The following is a 23,922-nucleotide window of genomic DNA, read 5'->3' as shown; positions in this document are numbered from 1 at the left end:
TATCTACAAGCATCTGCTCAGAATACCAATAAAAACTCTTCTGAGTCATAAGTGGCTATTTATAACAGGGCACAGCTATAACCCCAGCACTCAGGAGGCCGAAGCAGGACGACTGTTGAGTTCACAGCAAGATCCTGTCTCAATAAAAAAAAGAAAAAGAAAAAGAAAAATAGCTATTTACACAACCCCAGCTTCGGTATCATCTCGTGTCTATCATCTTTTCCCTTCCTTCCCTTGCTCTCACTTGAAAGTAGGACTTTATTGTGTGTGATAGTTAATTGTGGTATCAACTTGAATAAGGCACGTGCATCGGATTACTTTAGCACAGCTCTGTGTGTCTGGATGGGGGGCTTACTGTACTGGAAAATCCACCCTGGAGGTGGGCAGCACCAACCAAGAGGCTTATAGCCTGGATGAAATGACAAAGGAAAGAAGGGAGTCCGCCTGTGGTACTTCAGAGGACCACCAGTCTTTGCCAGTATAAGTCCACCTTGTAAATCCTTTACATATCAAATATATTTCTATATTAAATCTGTTCCTCTAGTGAACCTTGGTACCTTTTATGCTTACCTATTTTGTATGCATTTACCTGCACAGCTATATGTGACATACTCAGATACTTCATTACAAAAGAGGACTTCGCTGGAATAACCCTGTCCTTTGCATACTACCTGGCAGTCTGTTCCAAATCAAGACTTTACTTTTCCATCTTTGCTAACGACTATGAATTCTTGGCCTCTCTGAACTGCTTGGACTGAAAATTGAACTGAATCCATCCTGACCTGTAAAAAAGGTCTTGCAGACTATGGGAGGTGACAATCCCTACCTTACCCTATTGTGTGTGCAAACATCTCACCAAAAAATAATCCTCACAGACAAACATCCCCCTTTTAATAAGTGGCAGAGTAATAACAGGTAGAAATGCTTCAACCAAAGCCAAAGCTGTTGACAGAGAGGAGAACATGAGCCAGGCTAATTAGTAAAGACCCACACTTTTGCTTGCAAACATGCAGCATGACAGTCAAGAAATCATTCAAACTGATTAACAAATTGAGGATTTTTGGTCAAATTGAATCTGTCATTTTTTTTCAATGGTCCAAAGACAGAAGGTTCCAATGACGCTAAGGGTGATCAACAGCTTCGAGAAGAACCGCTGGGCCGGCTGAAATTCAAGACCAAGGGTCACCTCTCCCTCACCTGCCCCATCAGATCCCAGCGGGGGATTCAGTCCGTGTGGTGCTGCTGCACATGAACCTGCGTCTTTGGTGATAACATCCCAAGCTGAGGTCCCCACCTGTGACTGCTTTTTAGCAGTTTTCTGATCATCTGATTTCCCAGAATACTTTTTCCTCAAGGGTAAGGATAACCGAAGAACTGACATTAAATCAGAACTGAGACCAAGGATGGATAAAACATCCCATCCTAAAAATGTGCAATGCTTTTTTTCTGTTTCCCTTTCTGTTCCTAATCAATAAACGGCACGGCTAAAATAGAACTGATCTCCAGACAGCTCTGCGAGCCACCTCAAGGCAGACAGGACCTGGGATGGGGCTCACTGCCCCTCTTGCTCTAGAACTGGGGCCTGAGAGCTCCCTGCAAGGTCCTTCATTCTAGGCTCAGAAGGAAGCACTAGCTCACCAAAAGATGTTAGGTAAGCCGGGCAGAGGGCCTGCAATACTGGACTAAGGTGACTGTACAGGCAGACAGGAACCCTTACCTTACCCTTTCCCCCAAGAAAAACCATCATTTTACAGGAAATGTACATCTTCTGAAACTGATCAAATATTCACAGTGCGAAGTTCATAGATTCTGACAAAGTCGGGATGCAAAGACAGGTGGAGCCAGGTGTGGTGGTGCATGCCTGCAATCCCACCACTCTGGAGGCTGGGGCAGAAGGATCGTTACAAGTTTGAGGCCAGTCTAGGCTACATAGTGAGTTCAAGACCACCCTCAACTACACAGCAAACCCTGTGCCTCCCTGCAAAAAAACCAACAGATAGAAACACTGCCAACAGATTCTTGCCTACTGCTTTTGCCTCTGAAACTTCATTTCCTCCAAGCCTTTCTGCATGAATCTTAGTTTTAGATTTTAAACTCAAGTCACAAAAGGTTTCCCTAAAAGGAAGGCTCTAAACAAGACAAATGACACAATCTCTTCAATACCTGTGAGAGAAAACAGTTCTGATTCTTTTGGTACAATGTTTCTTGATCCACAACTGTCTGTGCTACCATAAGGAACACTATACTTTGAGCCTTCGCTGGTGTCAAAACATTCACATATCCAAAGTACCGTACATATTTCCAAGTTAGCTGTATGACGTTCAAATATAGCGATCATAGCTGAACTTTATCGGTAATTATCAGTCATAACTAAGCAAAATGTTTAAGTTTGTGTTCTCACGTAACACAATATCTGGTTAGTGGAAATCTACAAGAGCAGTGAGAAGTACAACCTGCCCATCTACCTGTCCTTCTTGTCCACTCGCTGAGATGCTTTTCCTTTCTTCTCCTTCTGGTTTTTTTTTTTTTTTTTTTTTGTTTTTTTTTTTTTGTACCAGGGATCAAACTCAAATTCAGGAGCGCTTCACCGCTGAGCCACAGCCTCAGCCCTTTGGTTATTTTTTATTCTGAGACAGTGTTATGGTTTGTGTCTGCATGTCCCCGCAAAGCCTTATGCAGTCATGGGGTGGGCTTCTAGAGTTTATGATTGATTCCCCGGCCAGTGCTGGAATTATAGATGTGAGTGCTACAACCACCCTGGGGTGGGTAGTTTGCATACAATGTAAGGAAGGGAAAGAGGCTGCTTGCCTCCACTCCTCCCTTTTGCTCTCCTTGCTTTCGCTGTCTTCCGCCACTATGAACTGTTGCCCTCTGCCATGTGCCAGTCTGCCTTCGAGCCAGCCTAGTATGGACTAACCCTCCACAGTTAGCTAAGTAAACCTTTCCTTCCTTAATTTTGGACACTGGGTATTTTGTCTCAGCAGTGAGAGAAAAGTAACCAAGATAGGTCTTGCTAAGTCACTAAACTGCTCAGGGTGTCTCAAATGTGCCATCCTCCTGCCTCAGCTGCAGAGTCACTGGGATTACAGGCATGCACTACCATATTCAGCCACTCACTGAGACTCTTTCATTATCTTTAAGAAAACACTGTCCTGAAAACTACTGCAAATTCTACTTATACCAGCTTGCACCATGCTCAAGATTCCTGTCCCACTAACTCTGTAAAGGTCACCGTTTTCTGACCATTGTTCTAAAAGGTAAGAGTAAATAGCGTACCACTTTGCCCTTGAGTTAGTTAGAAAAGCTTTGCTACTGGTGCTTCTCTGCACTAACCTAAAACTTTCCTCTCTTCTGAGACAATCCTGCCTTTTCAGACATAATTTTTAGGCATGAAATTTAGCCTCCTAGGCCAACTTCTTTTTTTTTTTTTTTTTTGGTCTTTTTGAGACAGGGTCTCGCTACACAGTTCAGGCTGGCCTTGAGCTCACTTTGTAGCCCAGCTACACAGTTCAGGCTGGCCTTGAGCTCACTTTGTAGCCCAGTCTGGTCTCGAACTCACAACGATCCTCCTGCCTCAGGCTCCCGAGTGCTGGGATTACAGGCATGTGCCACCATGCCCGGCCCTAGGCCAACTTCTTCACTGGCTAACACTGACTTTTATACTCCTTAAATGTATCTGTTCCTGACCCTAAGCAAGCACTCAGGAATTTTGTTGTGTTCTCCAATATGTACCTCAACTATGAAATGCTAGAAAATGTTACAACTACTTATGCAGGCCACTGAAAACCCCCAACTCACACTAACAGGGCCTCATGTGGCCATGGAAAAAGCTAGCCAGGCAGTATCAGGTGACAGAGGAAAAGGAGTTTTAGGGTCACACCCCTCTTCTGGCGGCCCCCACACGTAAGTGCGTCATTCCAGATGTGACATCATGCCATCCACGCTTACTCACCCTCAACAAACCTCTTCAGGAAAAAGCAGTGTTATGCACATGTACCAACTCTCCACAATGAACATAATCCTTACATACTTCTGCAGACAAGTACTAACAAAATTGTTGAAAAGCAAAAACAAAGCAGTATTCTCCCCACCCCCATTCACAGATCAGGAAACCCAGGTGCACAGGAATGTAATTAATTCCTCCGTGGGACAGGAGGAAAGTAGCAGGGATCATTCCGAAGCCTTTCCATTTCACCACACCACACCTCGAGCAACAAGAGACAGCAGCTTGCCAAGGAGGGCTACTCAGAGAAGCCAGTGATCCTGGTTAGGGGTCACTGCCACACCTCCAATCTCCTTTTTCTTCATCATGTCACAGTCTCCACAGACCTGCAGGCAAGGATGAATCACTTTTAGGTAAGCACTGCAGCACTCTAGCACTATTGATCTTCACTGCACATGGTATGATAGGTAAATCTCTTCATCTGGAAGAGCGAGTTCGGATTAACTTCCCTGTGACTCATTCTAAAACCTGGGGAGTGCTCCTAAGAACAGCTCCCACTCACTAGCTATTGGGAGACCTCGAGGAGTGCCCGGTCCCCCTCACACAAGGGTGTACCAGGAAGCTCCAGAGACCTAGGCTGAAAAGGAGGAAGCTTTGCCTTGATGGAAATCTCCCCAATATGAAGGATAAAGGCTGCGATCAAAACAGCTAACCCAAGTCCTGACAGACCCAACCCCCAAAGTGAAGGTAAGTGGAGGATGACTTGATACTAAATGCTACTGGACAAGAAAACAAAAGGAAACAAAAACTACAGAATCACAGGCACTGAAGACAAACAATAACTAAAGGAAACAAAGAGAAAATACAACAGCTTCCATTCATCAAAACTCAATAATGAGACTACATTTAACTCACTGGGCTCCGGGCACCAAAACACTACCTACTCTTTTTAAATAGGAATCCAAAGAAACATACTACAGCATAGAAATACAGTAGGATTGGCATGGCAACAGATTTTAGTTAGACCTATCACCTTTCAAACTAATGTATAAATATAATCAAATATGAAATGTCTACTAGATACAGTATGATCTTAAAAACTGTTCCACAGTGGCCCCAGTGAGAAGGCAGATCCCATCTTGGTCAGAATTAATCACAGTATTTCCACCAGCAAACATCATCTTCAATGTCTCCAGAAAAGGGTGAAAGAAACTTGTGAATTTTCCAACTCAAGGGCCGGAGATACAGCTCAGTAGCATAGTGCCTGCCTGGCAAACGTTAAGGTCCTTAGTTCAATTCCTGGTACAAAGAAAAAAAAAAAAAAAAAACTTTCCAACTCAAACACTTCATTTAACAATAACACACTTAGCAATTCAACATTCCAATTTAAAGCTAGTAAAAGAGGGCGAAGAAAAATTATCATTATAGAAAAAATTGAGAGTTGATTCTGGCCACCAATTCAACAGCACCTCATCCAAGATCAAGGCAAAAATTCTTTGAGCAAACAACATGCAAAGCATAAGGATTTCAGCCTTTCAGCATAAGAATTTCAACATAATGTGAGATTAAAAAGTAATCCTGAAGAGGTCTGCTGAATGAAGAAATGCATTCACAGTATACTTTATTTCATGTATGAAATAAAAAACAGTCTCAGGGCTTCATTTTGAATATAGCAAAAGGCACCGTAGATACTGCTAAGCTCTCTGCTATCTCTCTACTTTGAAGATCAACTTAGAACATTCATGAATTTAAAGACTACTTCATTTCCTTGAAATGGAGTTTCTTTGTTCATGTCTATAAAGTAACGCTACTCATCAAAATCTTCACATCGGGTACATAGATTTCAACAAGTTTAAAGCAACCCAAGTTTTACACTAGATTATATAAAAACTGAATGCAGGAGGCAGCCTGTAAGGGCGCCACAATATCTGCCATCCCCTGGTTTCCATCTCCCTGGGTAACCCCCTTCCTGACCTGCTTCTAATAAGCGGTACACAGCAGAAGGGATGGGCTGCTGCCTCCAAAGCAGGCAGTAGAGAAAGCATGTGGCTTCTGTACTAGGTGCTCACCGGCCCTCTCCCAAAATACCAGCTCCACGAGGAGAGGAGCTGGCACTTGCTGGAGACCTGGGGAGAGAGCGACCTCCAGAGACAGCAGAGGCCCGCAAGATCCAGCAAAGCCACACCTGGGTCCTCTCCACAGTCAGCAAAAGTCTCTTCGTTTTGTTTTACTTTTTTTTTTTCAAGTCACTAGATTTTGGGGCAATGTATTATACCGTGCTAGATAAATTGTACCAATTAGACAAACCCATAAACACACAATTCACTTATCTTTATCTACGAGTCTGCCAAAGAAGACCTGATATTATTTTAACATGAGTTTGACCAAAAAAAGGAGGGCGTACAAATATGTTCAACTATCTAGCCTCATAAAAAACCCAGTTGGCAGCTGGGTATGCAGCACATGCCAATAATCCCAACACCCTGAGAGGCTGATACAGGAAGATCACAGGTTCAAGCCCAGCTTGGGCAACTTAGTGATCTGGTGATATTCTGTCTCAAAATAAACAATAAAAACGATTAGGGATGTAGCTCAGTATGAAGGCCCTGGGTTCAATCCTCAGTAAACACACACAGGCAACCACACCCCAAAATTTGATTTATTATTTTGCAAATATAACAAAAGTACTCTATTCCGGTATGCAGCCTCATAGAAAACAAAACACACTGGATTATTTTTTGTATTCTAAGAAATTATCAGCAAGACATTTTAGAAATACAGCCAAATTGTAAAATTCCCTGGAGATTTCCAGTAGCAAATAATGACATGTTTCTTCTACTAACTCACATGAAATGATTCCAGAATCCCTCCCCTGACCCTTAAAATGAGTACATTACCCTGGAGAATCAACACTAAACAAAGACAAATGCCTTCCTTCTCTCGTCTCTCTAGTATTTGATGTTCTCCAAAGACAAGGCGAGGCTTTCTATTTAAGAAAAGGACAACTTCTGAAAGAACAACCAGAGAATCAGGTCTGTGGTGACCAATGGACTGGGGAGGACAACTGTCCAGGACTGGGCTGGAAGAAGGTGTCCATGCGCTCAGCCACTGTACGCACCCAGCTTGAAATTTACATACGTAAAATCTTATAAGACAACTACACACCCACGAAAGAGCACTTAATTTCACTGAAGGCAATTTTCACATTCCAGTTCACACCCACACTTTTACTGATATTGAAATAAGTTTGTTTTTATAAAAAGCAAACCATAAAAATAGAACCTCCTAATACGGTTTCCAACCTTGGCAGTCACTCAGTTCACCCCTATAACAGATTCATGTCCAAAAGCCCTAGAACAAGAGCACTTATCAATCTATTTAATAAACATTTTCCCCCTGAGATAGGGCTCTTGCTATATAGCCCAGGCCACCCCTGAACATATTGTGTAGCCTAAGCTATATTTTTTTTTTTTTTTGTCTTTTTTGAGACAGAGTCTCTCTATCCAGTTCAGGCTGGCCTTGGGCTCACTTAGTAGCCCAGGCTGGTCTCAAACTCACAATGATCCTCCTGCCTCAGCCTCCCGAGTGCTAGGATTACAGGTGTGCCCCACCACGCCCACTTAGGCTATACTTTAATTCAAGATTCTCCTGTCTCAATCTCCCAAATGCTGAATTACAGATTAGTGCCACCATGCCTGCTACATTGTACTTTTTTAAATATTCATTTTATCTACAGGATGTTACATATTTGACAAAAACTCTGTGGGGTTCTGCACTTGCAGAAGACACAAGCCATAAAGATGATTTCCAAAGTTCTTAGATGAAGCAATCACCAAAGCCCTCAAACATTGGATTGTTACTTTGCAAATATGATATATACCCAGAGTATACTACAGTTCTAAGAATAAGAAGTAAGTTCAAATGAATACTCTGCGCACTGAGGGTTTTCTCTCTAGCGGCCGGGCAAGAGAAGGGATTCCATCAGAAATCACAATCATCCCCCCTCTTAACAGCTCCCAAAGCAGTGGGGCACTCCCCAGCAGACATTCCAGAAGTTCTGCTGTCACAGGACTGGAAGGCACAGTTGGCATTTAGTGGCAAAGGTTAGGGAATGCTGGTCATTCTGCAATGGAACAGTCACCCAGGAGGAAGGCACAGTCTTCAATTTCCAAAAGTCACACGGTCCCACCAGACTCTTAAGTGAGTAGCTTGTGTATAATTTTCTGGACTGCAAGCAGAGGGACACAAAGTATTCTTGCCCAGTTGTAATCATGCTCAATATTTCAGAAATGTGGTTAGCATGCAAAATGAAAGAAGACAGCCCAGGCTGTTCAAAGAGCTGGTGCCCTTTTGGAAGAGCCTGTCCCACACCATCGGTCTGCCACCCCGCTTCTGGGATCCCTGGGGGAAGATGGGAGGGGGCAAGGTTCACTATTATACAATCATAGCAACTTTCTATGAATCTGTAATAATTTCAAAATTAAAAGTAGAAAGAAAAGAGAAATGTGGAGTCACACAGTATTGAGAACCTCTACCACTAAAGGTCAAAGCAATCTTCAACTCATTCACAGCCTACTCCGAATCCACACACCCTCTACAAACTAAGAACTAAGGCTGTCTCGCCAAAGGCCACCTGGGTGCTCTAAGACTGTGTGCTCCTCTGCCACCATATTTACTATGGAGAACTAATTCCAGACTCTAACTTTCAAACAGAACTTTTTTTTCCAGGGTTCCACGGACTTTGTCCCCTCCTAGCCACACATTTACAGAATCCAAATATTGTACACCAATGGACTACTCTTGCTGCATTCTCACTTTCAGTTCATGTGATCATCAGCAATAACTAGGCTTTCGTTCCCATGCCTTTCATTCCATAGCACATGAAGAAAATGGAATTTGCACAGCCTAGGGTAAGGGGGCACGGCCCCTCCACTCGGCCTCCCTAAGGAGTAAGAGACAGAATGTCACTGTCAGTGGCTAGAAAAGATGTGAGTTGCCCCAGACATTAACCTATACCACACAGATTTCAATTTCCAAAGAAACCCAATAGAAATGTCTTCATCAACAGGGCTCTGTTTGCAAGGCCTTCAGGAGACAAACATTCAGGATTCAGTTGAAGCACCGGAAAGAAGGCCATCTGGATCTACACTGGCCATTACTTACAAGATCCCCTAATGCACAACTGCAGCATGTGTTGCCGCCAAAAGATCTACTTCTCTGAATACAGTCTCCCCAAGCAACAGTGGCCAGAGGGCTGAGATGTGCCTCAGCAGTACAGCGCTCCCCCAGCAGGCACGAGGCCCTGGTTCATCCCCAGCAGAGCAAAATAATAACAACATCAAAATATACAGAGAAAAGTGTCCAGCTAGCTCAGTGGGTAGAGCGTGAGACTCTTCAAATATACAGAGAAAAATGACGTATTTGGGGTATTTACTTTGAAATACTCCAGCAGGGGTGGAGAGGAGAGCTAGAGATCAAACAAGGTTGGCACCCGTCTGTATCTGCAGCTGTTGATGCAGAGGGGCAGGTGACTGTGTGCTCCTTACTCTATCCTCTGGTTTCTTACATTTGATCACTTCCGTAGCGAAAAGTTATTCCAAAAAGGCATGCTGTGTGTTGAGGGCAGAGCACGAAGCGACACTGAGGCTGGGAGAGAACTGGCTCCCCTCTGGTCCTGGCTTTGAACGCTGCTGAGACGAGGCTTCAGGACAAGGGCCATGCCGGCTCAGGTTTTACATGAGCCAGCACACAGGGCTGGTCAGAGTGAGGAGATGAAAACTCACTTAGTTCATAAATACCCTGCACTGGCCATGATCGAATGCACTTCACCCTCCAACCACTCAGCCGACAAGTGTGGAAGAGCCAGCTTAGGTCTCCTGGCTCTGAGAATCACCCTCCCCTGCAAAGTATACATGTACCAATTCTTAGGCTTGAGGGGTCTCCCCGACCTTTGGTACTAGACATGCTAAAAGAACACATGGCATTGAGGGCACAGGGTGTAGCTCAGTGGAGGGCTTGCCTGGTGCGTGAAAGGCCTTGGGTTCTACTCTCAGCACTAAAGAGGAAGGGGACATGGAGGATACATAGAACCAAGGAAAAACACAACTACCTCCCTGCCAAAATTCAAGGCACTGGCTTTCTCACCCAATGTTTCTCATTGGCAACCAAGAACATGAGCAAAAGCTCAGGCTGGGCACAGTGGCACACACCTGCATTCCCAGCTACTCAGGAGGCCAAGGCAAGAGGATAGAAAGTTTGAAGTCAGCCTGGACCTTAAGAGAGACTCGGTCTCAAAACAAAAAAGGCTGGGATGAATGAAGCCAGTCCTGCAGCACTTGCCTGGCATGCACAAGGCCCAGGTTCAATCCACAGTACCACAAAACATTTTAAAAAACAAACTGCAAGCTTAAGTCTAAAAAAAATATTGTCGCAATACTGACAATATCTACAGCCCTGGTAAAAGCTGGCCGCGAGCACCTGAGAAGGGAGAAAAAGGCAAACCAGGTAAATCATGCACAGGTGTGGGGAAAGCACACCTTAAGATCTGGATTTTTTGGGAAGTGAGAACTCTAGCCAGGCGTGGTGGTGCATACCTATAATCCCAGAGCCCAGGAGGCTGAGGCAGGAGGGCTGCTGTGAGTTGAAGGCCAGCCTGGGCTACATAGTTCAAGCCAGCCTGGGGTACATACTTCAAGGCCAGCCTAGGGTACATAGCAAGACCCTCTCCAAAAATAAAAAAAGTGGGAGCCCTTATTTCTCAGAGGAAGAGGAAGAATATACATTAACAATATTAATTAAAGCAGCTAACATTTCTGGCATGATTACGGGCCAGGAAGCATTCTCAGCACTGTGTCTACTAATTCATGGAATTTTCACTTCACCCTAAAAATAAGTACTGCCCCACCCACCCCCACACACTCACAGCAGGGGAGGAAACTGAGGTACTGCAAGGTTACTCACCTAAAGGTTACCCAAGTTTCAGCCACCAGAGCTGAATTTCAGACCTAGGCTGTCACCCACACACAGCCTGAGCTCAGAGCTACTCCACCGACACCTCAAGAGACAACTGGAAGAATCAAACTATCATCAACTAAGGTGACTTTTTTTTAAGTCATGAATCAATAATTAGTTCATGTTAAGTGTGTGTTTGTTAACAAATCACAGTTACCTAGTCAAGCAAGACTTTGTGCCTTCAACAGAATAAAGCACTGTGAGTTCACCAAGGCAGAATGATGTCGCATTAGTCATGTTTTATTAGATTTCTTTATAAGCATCTTTGTAGCCTTGTATTTGAAGAAAGCTACCCAGAGCTATAACAGGCAGGTCAGAAGTGGGTATTTGCCAAGGGAAACACTTCAGTGTACAACAGCAGATTTAAAATGCTCTGATTCAACACAGACATCTGCTCTGCCATAAGCGACCATCTGCTCCATATCCCAGACAGCAAAGCATTTCAAGAGGAAGTGTCAAATCTGACTCCTAATTAGGAAACAATTACCTGCATTTCCCACCAGCCTGAAAGCTGATTAGAAACTTCTGGAGCAAAAGTTAATGGAAAAACCACAGTCCAGGTACAGTACACATCCTATCAACTCAATTTTAAATATTTAATTGGGAAAACATATGTCATAAGATGACAGATGCTGTAAAAATTGTCAGAAGGGAAAAACCAAGAGCATGGGAAACAAAGGCCTCTGAAAGATTCAGTGGGTTTCAGACACCTCTGCATAAGGCACCGGAGGGAGACTGTGGTTAAGAGACCAGCTCCCAACCCGAAGGGTCCTAGAGTCCCAGGGACACCTGCCCAAGGCTGTGCTGTAAGAATGCGCTGCACGGCATGAGTAAGATGATTAACAATGACTTTCAAAGCTCTGAAAAGCACTGGGGCCCGCCAGGATATCCGGGAAGGGTCTGTGCAGGAGATCTGCAATGCAGTCCGGTCCAAGAGATTCAACATCTCCTCAGGTGTGAAAGGAGGTATGTGGGGAACTGAGGAGGACAGTACATGCCTCAGTAGGAAGCAGCAGGACATGGGACCCACCACAGAGTCAACACAGAAGGGGCCAGAGGGCACAACTGGACATAGGAAGACACCTGCAACTCTCTCCACTGACAACGGACACCCCTGGGTTTTGCTCAATGAACACCCTGTCAGCAGACTCTGGGAACTGGGCGTGGACCAGGAAGCCAACAGTCCTCCTGATGAGCGAGGGTGCCAGGGCAACGGGAGGGAATCAAACGTGCAGAACAACTTCTGCTAGGAAGAAGCACACGAAAGAAAAAAACCAAGAGCACAAGATGGATGAGGCAGAGGGGCTGCCGCCTTCCCAGCACAGCAATGGTAAGCACCGCCCCTTCACTTACCCAACCAGGTTCTTCTGAAAGGTGTATCCAGAGCAGGGGACAGGGAGGCACATAAGTGACCAGACAGCCCTGCATGGTGCTCCAGGACCCCGCAGTGGCCTGGGAGGACGCAGACTCCATGAGTTTCTCATTGTACCTCATGAACGAAGCTAAGGAGAAGCCACTTGCAAAATGGCTTTTTGTCAACACATGAGCAGAAGTTTCATAGAAAGTAGCATGGAGGGCTTTGTGTTTCGGTGGACAAATGTTGTCACCCTGTTTCTGTTACAGTCCCAAAGCCCAGCAGATGCAACGGCTGCAGTGGGACACTCTCCCTTTGGGAAGCTCCAACAAATGCAGGGCAACAGGAGACTTACAATTTCTGAACAAAATGGAGCAAAAAATTTTATATTATACTATCAATCAGATAATGGTAGAAGGCAGGCTATACTTTCATAAAATGTGGGTATGTGGGTAAGGCTGTAACAATCTCTTCCCCCCCCCATTGGTATTAGGGCTTGAACCTAGGGCTTTCACACTGAAGTACAATCTCAGCCCTTTTTATTTTCTATTTTGAGACTAAGTCTTGCTAAATTGCCCAAGCAGGTTTTGAACTTACTGCCTCAGCCTCTCAGAGCGCTGGGATTACAGTCAGACATCGCTACACCCAGCTACATTACAGCCTTTCTAAGAAGCAACGTGAAAAATAAAATAAAATTAAAAAATAAAAATAAAAATAAAAAAGAAAGTGTAGGCAATTAGTGCTCTTCTTTAGTCATTATGCCTTTTCTGAAACAATAAAACCTAGTGACCACGAACAAAAAAAAAAAGCAATGTGGCCAATATGAATAAAGTGTGTTCTTTTGACTCAATAATTTCTCTTTGGGAATCTAAAGATAAAATCAGATATTTACATAAGTATTTACATGTAAAGAAGGTGTATTTTTATGAAAAACAAACTGAATAACAGAAAAGTTATATAAACATACCACTATATCCACACAAATATAACGTAAGCCATTAAAGATGTGTGAAATAATATTAATACAAGAAGGGGCCAGGGTAGGTGAAGCTCAGTGATACAGCACTTGCTTAGCACGCTAGAGACTCTGGGTTCAGTTCCCAGCACTGCAAAAATGTGTGTGTGTGTGTGTGTGTGTGTGTGTGTGTGTCACAAGAAAACATTGTTTGTATTTTTAAAAGCAGAAGATGACTGTACCTAGTGTGATTTTCAAATACGTTAGATGCTTTTAAAATGAACACACAAAATGTTAGGTGATAAGATTCCAGTCTCTGTAAAAAGCATGAATTTGTGCTGGGCACAGTGGTACATAGTTATAATCCCAGCTCTGTGGAAGGCTGAGGCACAAGGATCCCAAGTTCAAATCCAGCTTGACCAATATAGCACTAAGGAAGACCCTGTCTCAAAAAAGGACTTGGAGATGTAGCTCACTGCAAAACCTCTGAGTTCAATCCCCAATGCACAGGGAGCGACATGAATTGGTTCTCAAAAACATGCATGCAAAATTATCCTCTTTGAAACTTCCCATCAATTTAGTCTCCTTCTGAAGCTCCATCACTGACCTGAATGTGAGTGGTCTAAGGGTATACGAAGGCCCACCTGTCCCATCTCGGAGCTCCAGAAGTGTGACTCAACATTGTCACAGGCAGAGCGCAGAGGGGCGGAAACCTGCCTTGCAACGAACCGCTTTTACGCTCTGGACACTGGGCAGCAGGGCCAGGCACACAGCTGGGTCCCTGGCTCCCGGCCCTGGCCCAGGCCTCCCACACATGCCACCACCTGCTAGGCTACGCAGGGCAGGGTGCGGCCACACCCGGGCACAGTGACAGAGCTCTGCTGGCTGATTCCCTCGGGTATACACAGGCACAGATCCAGTTCCCAGACTGAACTCTGGTTCCTATCAACCTTCTGGACGGGCCCTGTTACTGCGCATCGCCTCCCCTGCAGGAAATTCCCTGCCTTCCGCCAAATGGAATTCATGAACCCCTGCCTCAATCGCAAACCTCCCCTCTCCATGGACCTGGGAAGCCCACATTCTGCTCCGGGCCACACTCTGCAGCTGGGCATGGAAGGCACAGCCGCATCTCAGTGCCACCCGTCTGCGCTGGTGGTCATCCAAGGTACTGAACGCCACCACTGTGGCCACCACCTCATCGGGTCCCCTGCCGTGCAGGCCTCAGCTGCCTGAACTACACCCACGCCAAATCCATCACAACTCAGTTACCCACCCTACAAATTCTAACCAAAATAAACCTGGGAAGACTGCATGCCTACTTTTCTCTCAATTTTTTAAGTATATTTTTGTGACACCGAGTAAATACACTGACTGTGGGGGACTGGCATACACACACATCTCGATCTTTACCCTCCCCCTCCTCTCCCTCTCATCTCTCCCATCCTCAGAAACCCTCTACCTTTCAAAGAACCGATGATTCGATGCATGGACCCTTAGTATGTTGAGTCTCAATTTCATTAGTTTTTGCTCTGATCTTTAACATGTCTTTTCTTCCATTAGTTTCAGATTTGGATGGCTCTTGTCTTTCTTGGACCTTGAGATGCATCACTTGTTTATTTGGGGTCATTCTCTTCACGTGCTGCACACTAAGCCAAGTACTGACCAAGAGCGCAGCCAACCAATTCCAGTGTGATTTGGGTTGGTTACGTAACCTCTCGTTTCTCGTACAACGTGGGCCAGGGTGTGACAACGCATCAATCTCCCTCACAGGGTAGTTGTTTGCAGTTAATTACAATAGTTTTCATTGTATTGCGCAAAAATAGACCCTATGTTCATTCTAAATTACATACAACACACACAATTTATATATCCATTTTGTTATGTCTGTTGAGCAGGTATACACTAGGTACGAGAGGCACAGAAGCGTTGTTCTCAAGCTCATGGTCTGGCTGCGATACAAAGAATAAAAGCACCCCTAACAATATGTCCCAGTATAAGCACACCAGAACAGCTAGAGGAGCCCTGCAGGGGAACAGGGCTGCTGAGGGACAGGAAGAAGGAACAGCCCGTGTGTAAAGAAAAGGACGGAGGAAGGGAGAGATCTGGGGAGAGTGGGCTGAGTCAAAACGACTCCTTAGTCTAATAATTAGGGAAATCAACTGGAGAAAGTTACAATGATGGGATATAAAATTGATCTCTTAAATTATTCCAACTCTAAGAGAATTATACAAAGGAACTGGCCTGTTTTCTCCAGGTCTTGAATACTGAAAATGGAGTCACACTTTTAGCACTTTACATACCATGAAACATCAACTCAAAGAACTGTAAATAAGAACTGCTATACACCCACCGTCAGTGACCCTGATGACTGATGACTGAGAATTGTTGAGAATTACATACAAAAATCTTTAGTCAAAAATCTGCCCTCTGCATAAAACCAGTGTCCTTCAGTCACCTACTTCAATAAACGTCACACCCACTTCACTACAGAACAGGATCCTGCAGTTAATGTATCTTCTAACTAAGTTGGTAGAGGCATGCTTCAGCATCCCAACTGCAACTCTTTATCGTCAAAGACCGCTGCTTTAGCCTACTGCTTCTACCCACAAGATGACAACACCCATGGGTGTGAGGCTGTAAGTGCTTTTCCACCCAAACCTCCAGCACCTCAGCCTTGGAAGCTCTTCTAAGTGACTTTAATTCCAAAAGGGAGGAGGCTCTCACTTCACCCTACCACCTAACCAGCCTTATCTTGGTAAAATGGAGCACCCATCACTTCATCCCCCTGTTCAAAAGCTTTCAATGGCTCCCAACACTTCCTAAAGCAAGCATCAGCTGAGGGCTCCCCACTCAGATATATGGCTTCCCAGCCTTATCTCAGTTCCAGCCCCCATGTCCCAGCCAAACACCTCCTGTTCCTCACAGGAGTCAACCTCCCTCTGTGGCTCCTCTGCTGCTGCAGTCAGTCCACAAGCCCCCACAGCTGCTCTTCTCTGAAGATCCACTCACCACCACCTCCACCCCTACCGTCTTCCCTTGGTGATGGCCGAGCCAGGAGCATCTCCCCTGCCTTCAACCTATGAAACCACTTCCAACGTGTGACTAAAACAATCCCTTTTTGCTGATGCTCTAGGCATCCCTAAACTCATATTCTAGCCCAGCCCTGTGCCTGCTAACTCCACAGCACAGCTTTGAAACCCAAGCCCCTCTCAGCACCCAGCATCTGGACCTGATGAAGCAACTTTCACCCAAGCTTTGCCTCATGAAGATTCTGAGCATCAGGAGGAAGAGTGTACAGGGAAAGGCAAGCAGTGGGCATTTCTGAGCAGGTGAATCTTGTACCTGAAGCTGCAATCCAGGGCAGTCAGGTGACCTGGCCGAGAGGCAAGCACAACACTGCCCTGCCCCTCAGCAGGTGGAGCTGCACAGATAGCAAAAATGACCCATGTTTAAGAGGCAGGAAATATCCGGCTGGGTGACGTAGGCTGTGGTGCAGATGGGCTGGAAAACTGCATCTCATCATGCAGGGTCCTGAAAGCTGGAACCTTAGATGACTCACCCACTAGGGACCACAGGATCCTCATGCAGACTTCTGCCCTGAGAGTAGATTAGTAATGGCAAATAAAATGTATTTCAAGTTCCAGTTCCAATCTCATAATGCTAATTGTCAGCAATGACACAGCAGCCCAAGGCAGACACACTGTAATAAGTCCTTGAAAAGCTATGTAGACATGGAAACCATGCACTTGCGATCCCTGGGCCCTGGGATCTTTAAAGCCCAATATCACTGGATCCGAGGAGATTCTGAGATGCTGCTCTGGAAACTAAAACCCTAGAAGTCTATGAGGTGGTTTTTCAGTGTGGCTGGAATGTTCCCCAGGCAGGCAGGCAGGCAGGCAGGCAGGCAGGCAGGAAGGGAGGGAGGGAGGGAGGGAGGGAAGGAGGGAAAGAGGGAGGATAAGAGGGAGGATGACAGGGAGGATGACAGGGAGGATGACAGGGAGGAGGGCAAGTGACTTAAAATGCATCATTTTAAAACATGCAAGCAGTCTTGATTTTCATCATGAAACTATACAAAAAGTAAATTTATAGTGTTTTTTAAAGTCTGTACTCCCTTCATTTTAATGTTCTGGCTTTTGAAAGCAAATATGAAAAATGAACCTCTAGTACCAAGCTGCGGTCACAACTTGACGCATCACTGCCCATCCCAGCAGTGTAACACGCTGGCTCGGCTCCTGCTTCTTCATCCTCCAAGGGCAGCAGTCATCATCACACCCAGCAGACAGGCTCCCCCAGAGATTAAAGGAGCCCAGTGAGTAACACAAAGCCTGGCACGCAGGGAGTGCACAGATTAAAAGACTGCCACTATTATTACCACGACCCTTAAAACCGTAACCATGCAATTAGAGAAGGACCTCTGTCAGCACGCTGTTAGTGCAGAAATTTGTGAAACAGGAGATACCCAAAACAGAGGGCAAAAAAATAAAGTCAGTCCTTCCCATGTGAGTCTCGTGATCACTTGCTGGCTTGTCCTCAGAATCTGGTTCTATTGCTTGCCAAAGGGGTTCACCAACTCTTTTCAATTTTTTGGTGTGTCTTATGAAGCAAGAGGTGCTAAAGCAAACATACATAAGTGTTCAGGCTGGCATGGTTTTAAAAATCCAATCTGACAGAAATGAACGTCCTGTCCTTTGAGGTAGAAACAAGTTTTCAGCACAGTGAGCTAAGACTTTGTTTTATTGAGCTTCACAAGAACGCAGCCAATTGAAATGACACCACTTCCTAGCAGGCCACTGGGGTCAACCCATGAAGGCGGGTCACGCCAAGAAACAAGAGCAGGTCAACTCTAGCAGCAGTGAAAAATCATGGCCCACTTCACACTGCCGGCCTTTTTAAGGTACACTACCAATAATTAACCAAATTATCAAGTACTTTTAAATGTCAACTGTGAAGCAATAAACAGTAACACACCTAAGGCACAGGTAATGCAGTTAGAACATACACTGGAAATCCGACTAACTTCATGCTTAGTGGACTGCTCTTACAACTGACTCCTATATATTTCCCTTTAAAATGCCAATTTATAAATATTTCTCTAAAATGAATATAATCAGGAGTTAACCTCCTAAAGAAAGCAGATTTCATTCTTTACCCATAATTACTTTTTTAGGTAGCTTTTGTCACTTTTATTTCAAATAATTGGTACCAAAATGAGCTCGATACTCATGTATGCTTAAATTTCATTACCAATTGCAGTATTGTCATAAAGTATCTTATTCCATTGTGCCTTCATAATTCAAAATAAAAGAAAGCCACTCTTAAATTTAAAAAAAAAAAAAACAGTACAATAAACCCTGCTAATTTTCTAGTCTACTCTGAATTGCAGCTTGCCCAAAGTCCGCTGGAAACACATCATGTTTTACAGCCAAAATATTAAGCAGTATGTATGTTTCTGTAATGTTAGCCTCACTACTGGAGTGAAGCCAAGATTCTTATTTTGATAAGTAGAGCTTTTTCAAAATATCAAAATCTCTGTATTGCAAGCTGGAGAATTGTCCTGGCAGGCAGAGACCTCCTCTTTCGGATCTTTTGGCAGTATGGAGAGTCCAGAGCAACAAACTTGCTCTAGCAGCAATATTAAAATCACACTAGCTGGGTGTGGTAGTACATGCCTGTAATCCCAGCACTCTGGGAGGCTGAAGCAAGATCACACTTTCAAATCCTGTCTGGATAATTTAGAGACCCTATCTCAAAAAATACATAAATAACAGCCAGGCATGGTGGCGCATGCCTATAATCTCAGCACCCAGAGGTGGAAGCAGGAGGATCATGGTGAATTCAAGGCCAGTCTGGGCTCCATAGTGAATTCAGGCCAGCTTGAACTATATATTGAGGCCCTATCTCAAATATATACATACATACATACATACATATACAAATGGCAGGGGAAGTAGTTCAGTGTGTAGACCCTAGCTCAAACCGAGTATCATACATATAAAAGTTTTAGGTTTAGGTGTGTCCTTTTCACAGGACAGAAAGGAAAAGAAATAATAATGAGGGAGGCTGAGGCATGAAGATCACTGTGATTTTGAGGCCAGCCTAGGTTACAAAGTGAGTTCAAAGCCAGCCTGTGCTACTAGAGAGAGACTGTCTCCCAAAAAATAAAAAAAAAAAAAATCTTTAAAAATAGTAAAGAATATGATGGGTTGGGGGTGCAGCCCAGAGGTACAATACTTTCTAAGATTTCACAAGGCTCTGGGTTCATCTCCAGCACTGCTTCCTCCCACCCCCAAAGGAGACAAAAGTGCTGGAGACAGAGAACAGTCTCCAGGCAGCATGCATTTCTAACTCACAAAGTGCCAGGTACCTAGTAAGTGCCCAACAAATACTTGCTGAACACAAGGATGAGAATTTCCTTTTTCTCATTTATTACACAAAGAATCCAGCTTGAAAGTAAAGAATTAGTTCTAGCCAAGAGTGGTGGCACACACTTGTAATCCCAGCACTCAGGAGACTGAGGCAGGAGGATTGCCAAAAGTTCAAGGCCAGCCTGAATGTGCAGTGAAACCCTGTCTCAAAAGGACAAAAAAAAATTAGTTCTAAGTAGAACCTGGCTCTTTCTCCATTTCTTCCCCCTCCCCCAAACAGCACATTTCACTCATAAGTGAGGTCAGGAGATATAAACTGAAAAGAAAAAAGTAGTATTGCTAAGCTGGGAAAACTAACACTGGCCATAAAACACACACCAAATACAAACAAAAATGCACTAAAAATATGTCATACACTAGCTCGTCACTAAAAAGAGGAGGGATTAAAGGGTATCAATAATATTGAATAACATTGAATAATCTGATATTTTTATCAAAATATTTTCACTTTAAAATAGTTTCACGTTTCCCCAAAAATGTACAAATACAAGTGTCAGGGAGGTCACTAATGTGCAGAGGATATAGATACACCTCTTTATTGGCTAAGATCTACCATAAAAGCATGAAGGAGCATTTATGCAAATTTCAACATTTATCCAAGTACTGTATGTGTGACCTTAGTTCATTAATGTGGACTGACTGTGTTTGAGAGATATGTGCTATACAAAAAAAACAGTTAACACTATACATTTCCCACAAGCATGAGTCAACATATGCATCATAAATCCATTCTTAAATGTTAATAGCAACTCACAATATCAAATAGGACAGCACTTTAAAACAAAGTAAATAAAAATGGTCCAAGGTTTTAAAATGAAGAGTCAAAATATTTGACAAGTTTTACCCTAAAATGCTTAAGAAAAGAAATCTGTTTCTGCAGAGTTCTATAGCTTATATTCTCATTAGAGCAAGCAAGGCTGTAAATACAGTACCTCTAAAAACACAGACATGCGGCAGATGGAATCTGAGCTTTAAAATATGCCCTTCCCACATTTCTTTACCAAAACTCTTTTTTCGTTCCGAGACACCTAGAAAAGCTGCACCCATTTGCACAGCAAATGAAGGGTTAGCGGAACCAGGCCCAGACCCAACCTGACACATCCCCTCAGGCTGAAAACAGGGTTGTCTCAGCATCTCATTTTCATTCCACCGTAGCCTGCTCTAATTCTTTAATGCTCCCTTCAAACAAAAACAGAGAAGAAAATACATTTATAAGCTCACTCCCCCTCAACAAACAACATTTGGATATTACCTTAGTTAGAACATGTTCAACAGTATTCTGCACTGAATTTTGTACCTTTTTTCACTTAGCCTAGTATAAGCTTTTTAATTTTGCTATAGAGTCTTTATATCTTCATGGTTGCACCTTATAGCCTCTAATGGATACACCATGGCTTAACTATGTTCCTGCTGTTGCACCCTTGAAGTTATTCTGTTTGTTCCAGAAGTTAAGTAATACAGGACTAAATATCTTTACCCATTATCTCAGTATCTTAAGCTAAGCAATATCCTGGAGAAATAAAAAAGGGCATGAACATCTTTGCAGATTTTATCTTGCCAAACTGCTTTTCAAAGAAGGCATATAATTCTACACAAGGGTGCCAGCAATGTCCAAACACACCAGGACACTGTGACTTTGCAGCACTGGGTAAGTTAATCATTTTTGGTTTTGCCAATTTTATAGGATAAAGGAAAATATTTTCACTTTGAGGCTTTGCATATTAAGTCTATGCAGTATTTTCCACTGCTTTTTACTGGTTAATGCCCTCCTTTTTAAATTGCCTATTTGAGTCCTTTGGGCAGACATCCATTGAGCTCTTAATGTTTTTCTCATAAATTTGACGCAGTACAAGTGCCCCATAAGTGCTCTGTATTTTCAATTAGAAGCTTTCATATTAGAAGAATAATAGAGAATTAATTCTATTGCTGATTAGGGGATAAATGTTCAGAAGTAAACTGACATACTGCTGCTACTATGGTGCTTTACTTTATGCTACTACCAAATATGCTTTACTTTAGCCAGTGGCTCTCCAAGGTCTTCCACACAGCTCCCATTCTCACCCATTACTACTCTCCAGTAGGGCAAATTCAGTAATAAAAATGAATGGCCATCATGTAAACAAACTGGGGAGGAGAAATGTGCATTTATTTTGAAATAGGGTCACGGACAACTCATACTTGAATAGCAAAGGGAACCTGGCTTCAGTTCTCATCATTCAAACACTACAATCTCAAAACACAGTTTTGATAAGAAAGTGCATCAGTGCAGCCTGTACATGTAACCAAAGAACTCCCAACAAACTGCAGAGTCACCTTTTACACACAGCTTGGTTTCTACAATGAAGGCAAAGGTGAAGACAAAGTTATCTTAACAGCGACTCTCAGACCCCACACAATAAGCACGCATGGTTTTGTGAGTACCTCACAGCACCCAGCGTTGCCCTTTCTCCACGGTATCAGTAGACACCGGTGTTCCTTCAGATGACTGTCAAAAGAAATGGGTCTGGCTTGTATTTAAGAGAATGTTTCATGAAAAAAAAAAAAAACAAAACTGGGCCTGACTATCTCTAAGCAAACATTTATGGCTGAATTAGTATGAGTTAAATGCAGAGGGTACACTGCCACTGTAAATTGAAAATGATAAGCCCAACAGAACTAATTAATAATTTAAGAGCAAAACAAAAGCAGCAATTAAAAACCTCAACCAACTGAAGACCACATAGATCCTATACTGATAAAAGAACCTGCTCAGAATTTACTGGAATTAAAATTACCTGCACATATGTACCTGCCACTGCTTTACAACTCTGTCAAGCATTAAATGGCACCCAGACTTTGGAACAGTGGGTTCAAATCATCAACATAATGTAATGACATTAATGTTTTCTTTATTGATAGCAAACTTCAATGACTCTTCAAATTTCACTGTGTGTGTGTGTGTGTGTGTGTGTGTGTGTGTGTGTGTTTAAAAAGCCAAGCATGGTAGCCCAGGACTGTAATCCCAGCACTCTGGAAAGCTAAGGCAGGAAGGCAACTGATTGAGCCCAGCCTGGGTGACTCAGCAAAACCCTGTCTCAAATAAGAAATTAAAATAGGACTGAGAATTTAGCTCAGTGCAAAGGTCCTGAGTTTAATCCTTAATACTGAAAAAAAAAAAAAAAAAAGCTATCTGGAAGAACCCAGGAGACGATTTGCACCAACACTACAGTTTCCCAGTAATTGTGCTTTGAAGACAAGTGCCAAGCAGATTAAGAAAACTCTAAAATTTTGAGGGGAAGGTGGGAATTTTTAAAAGTCCAGGATGTCTTTAATATGGAGACTTCTGCAACATCGAAAGGGAGTCCAGAACTCAGTATTGTCAAGGTTATAAGAGAAATTGCTCAAAATATAGCAGAACTCTAAATTTATAGGCTCTTAAATCATCAAAAAGAACAAATCTGTTTATGGGACCAAGACGGGGCAGGCACTGGAACACAAGGCTACCAATTAAAGGTGCCTTTGTTCAAAAGATGACTGCACTGTACATACATGTGAGCGCAGGAAGATAGGAGGGTCCAAACGACAGGGACACAAAACAGATGATCACTGTCACAAGCTTGCCACTCACTGTCAGGAGAATCCAGATAAATGGTAGGAACTTTGCTTTTTTTAGCCACAGATGTGCACCAAACCAAGATGTGAGGATGCACCATTCTAGAATTTAAGACGCGTGTGGGGAGAACTCCTGACCTGCTCTGTAGATGCTACACGTAGTTAGTGCCTTCAACTGCATTCTAAATCAACTTTGTTTTTTTACAAAAGCAACAAGAAAATAAAACTCATCTATAATCCATATCAAAAAAGAACAGAGCAGTCAGGTAACCAAGAACCGTGGAAGAAAGAAGACAGTTTCAGGACTACTGATGAGACAAGAAGACACACCTCACAACACCATCTCTAGGCACTGGAGAACTCATTTTGAGAAGGTCACAAAACTAAAAATAAATATATATATATTACACACCTATGAGAGGTGATTGCTTTTGTGGCACAAAAGACACAATCCGAGACAGGAAAGCAGCATCTTATTCAAAGCAACTGCTGTGACTGACTGGTGAGCTCAGTTTGAAACAATAGATCTGAGAAGCCGAAGAGCCGGCCCAGGGCCAAGGAGGAAACGGTGTGAGAGATCCACAGAGGACTGTCAGGAAGATGAGCCCCAGAAGTAGCTGAAGCTCACAAACCAAGTTTT

The 23,922-nt window shown here is 43.5% G+C and overlaps 1 long non-coding RNA gene across 2 annotated transcripts; it reads left to right on the top strand.

Moving 5' to 3' along the window:
- Window positions 1-12,188: 12,188 nt before the first annotated feature.
- On the top strand, window positions 12,189-14,575 carry LOC106150041. Of its 2 annotated transcripts, none has more exons than XR_001236596.1 (2): window positions 12,189-12,284; window positions 14,256-14,575. It is a non-coding gene; the product is annotated as an uncharacterized LOC106150041 (long non-coding RNA). The 2 variants fall into 2 exon arrangements; XR_001236595.1 differs by having other exon boundaries at window positions 14,172-14,575.
- Window positions 14,576-23,922: the final 9,347 nt, after the last annotated feature.

The sequence above is a fragment of the Chinchilla lanigera genome, unplaced genomic scaffold, assembly GCF_000276665.1.
Source record: "Chinchilla lanigera isolate Chin_1 unplaced genomic scaffold, ChiLan1.0 scaffold00061, whole genome shotgun sequence".
NCBI classification, from domain to species: domain Eukaryota; kingdom Metazoa; phylum Chordata; class Mammalia; order Rodentia; family Chinchillidae; genus Chinchilla; species Chinchilla lanigera.
This window is presented reverse-complemented; position numbering and strand designations above follow the sequence as displayed.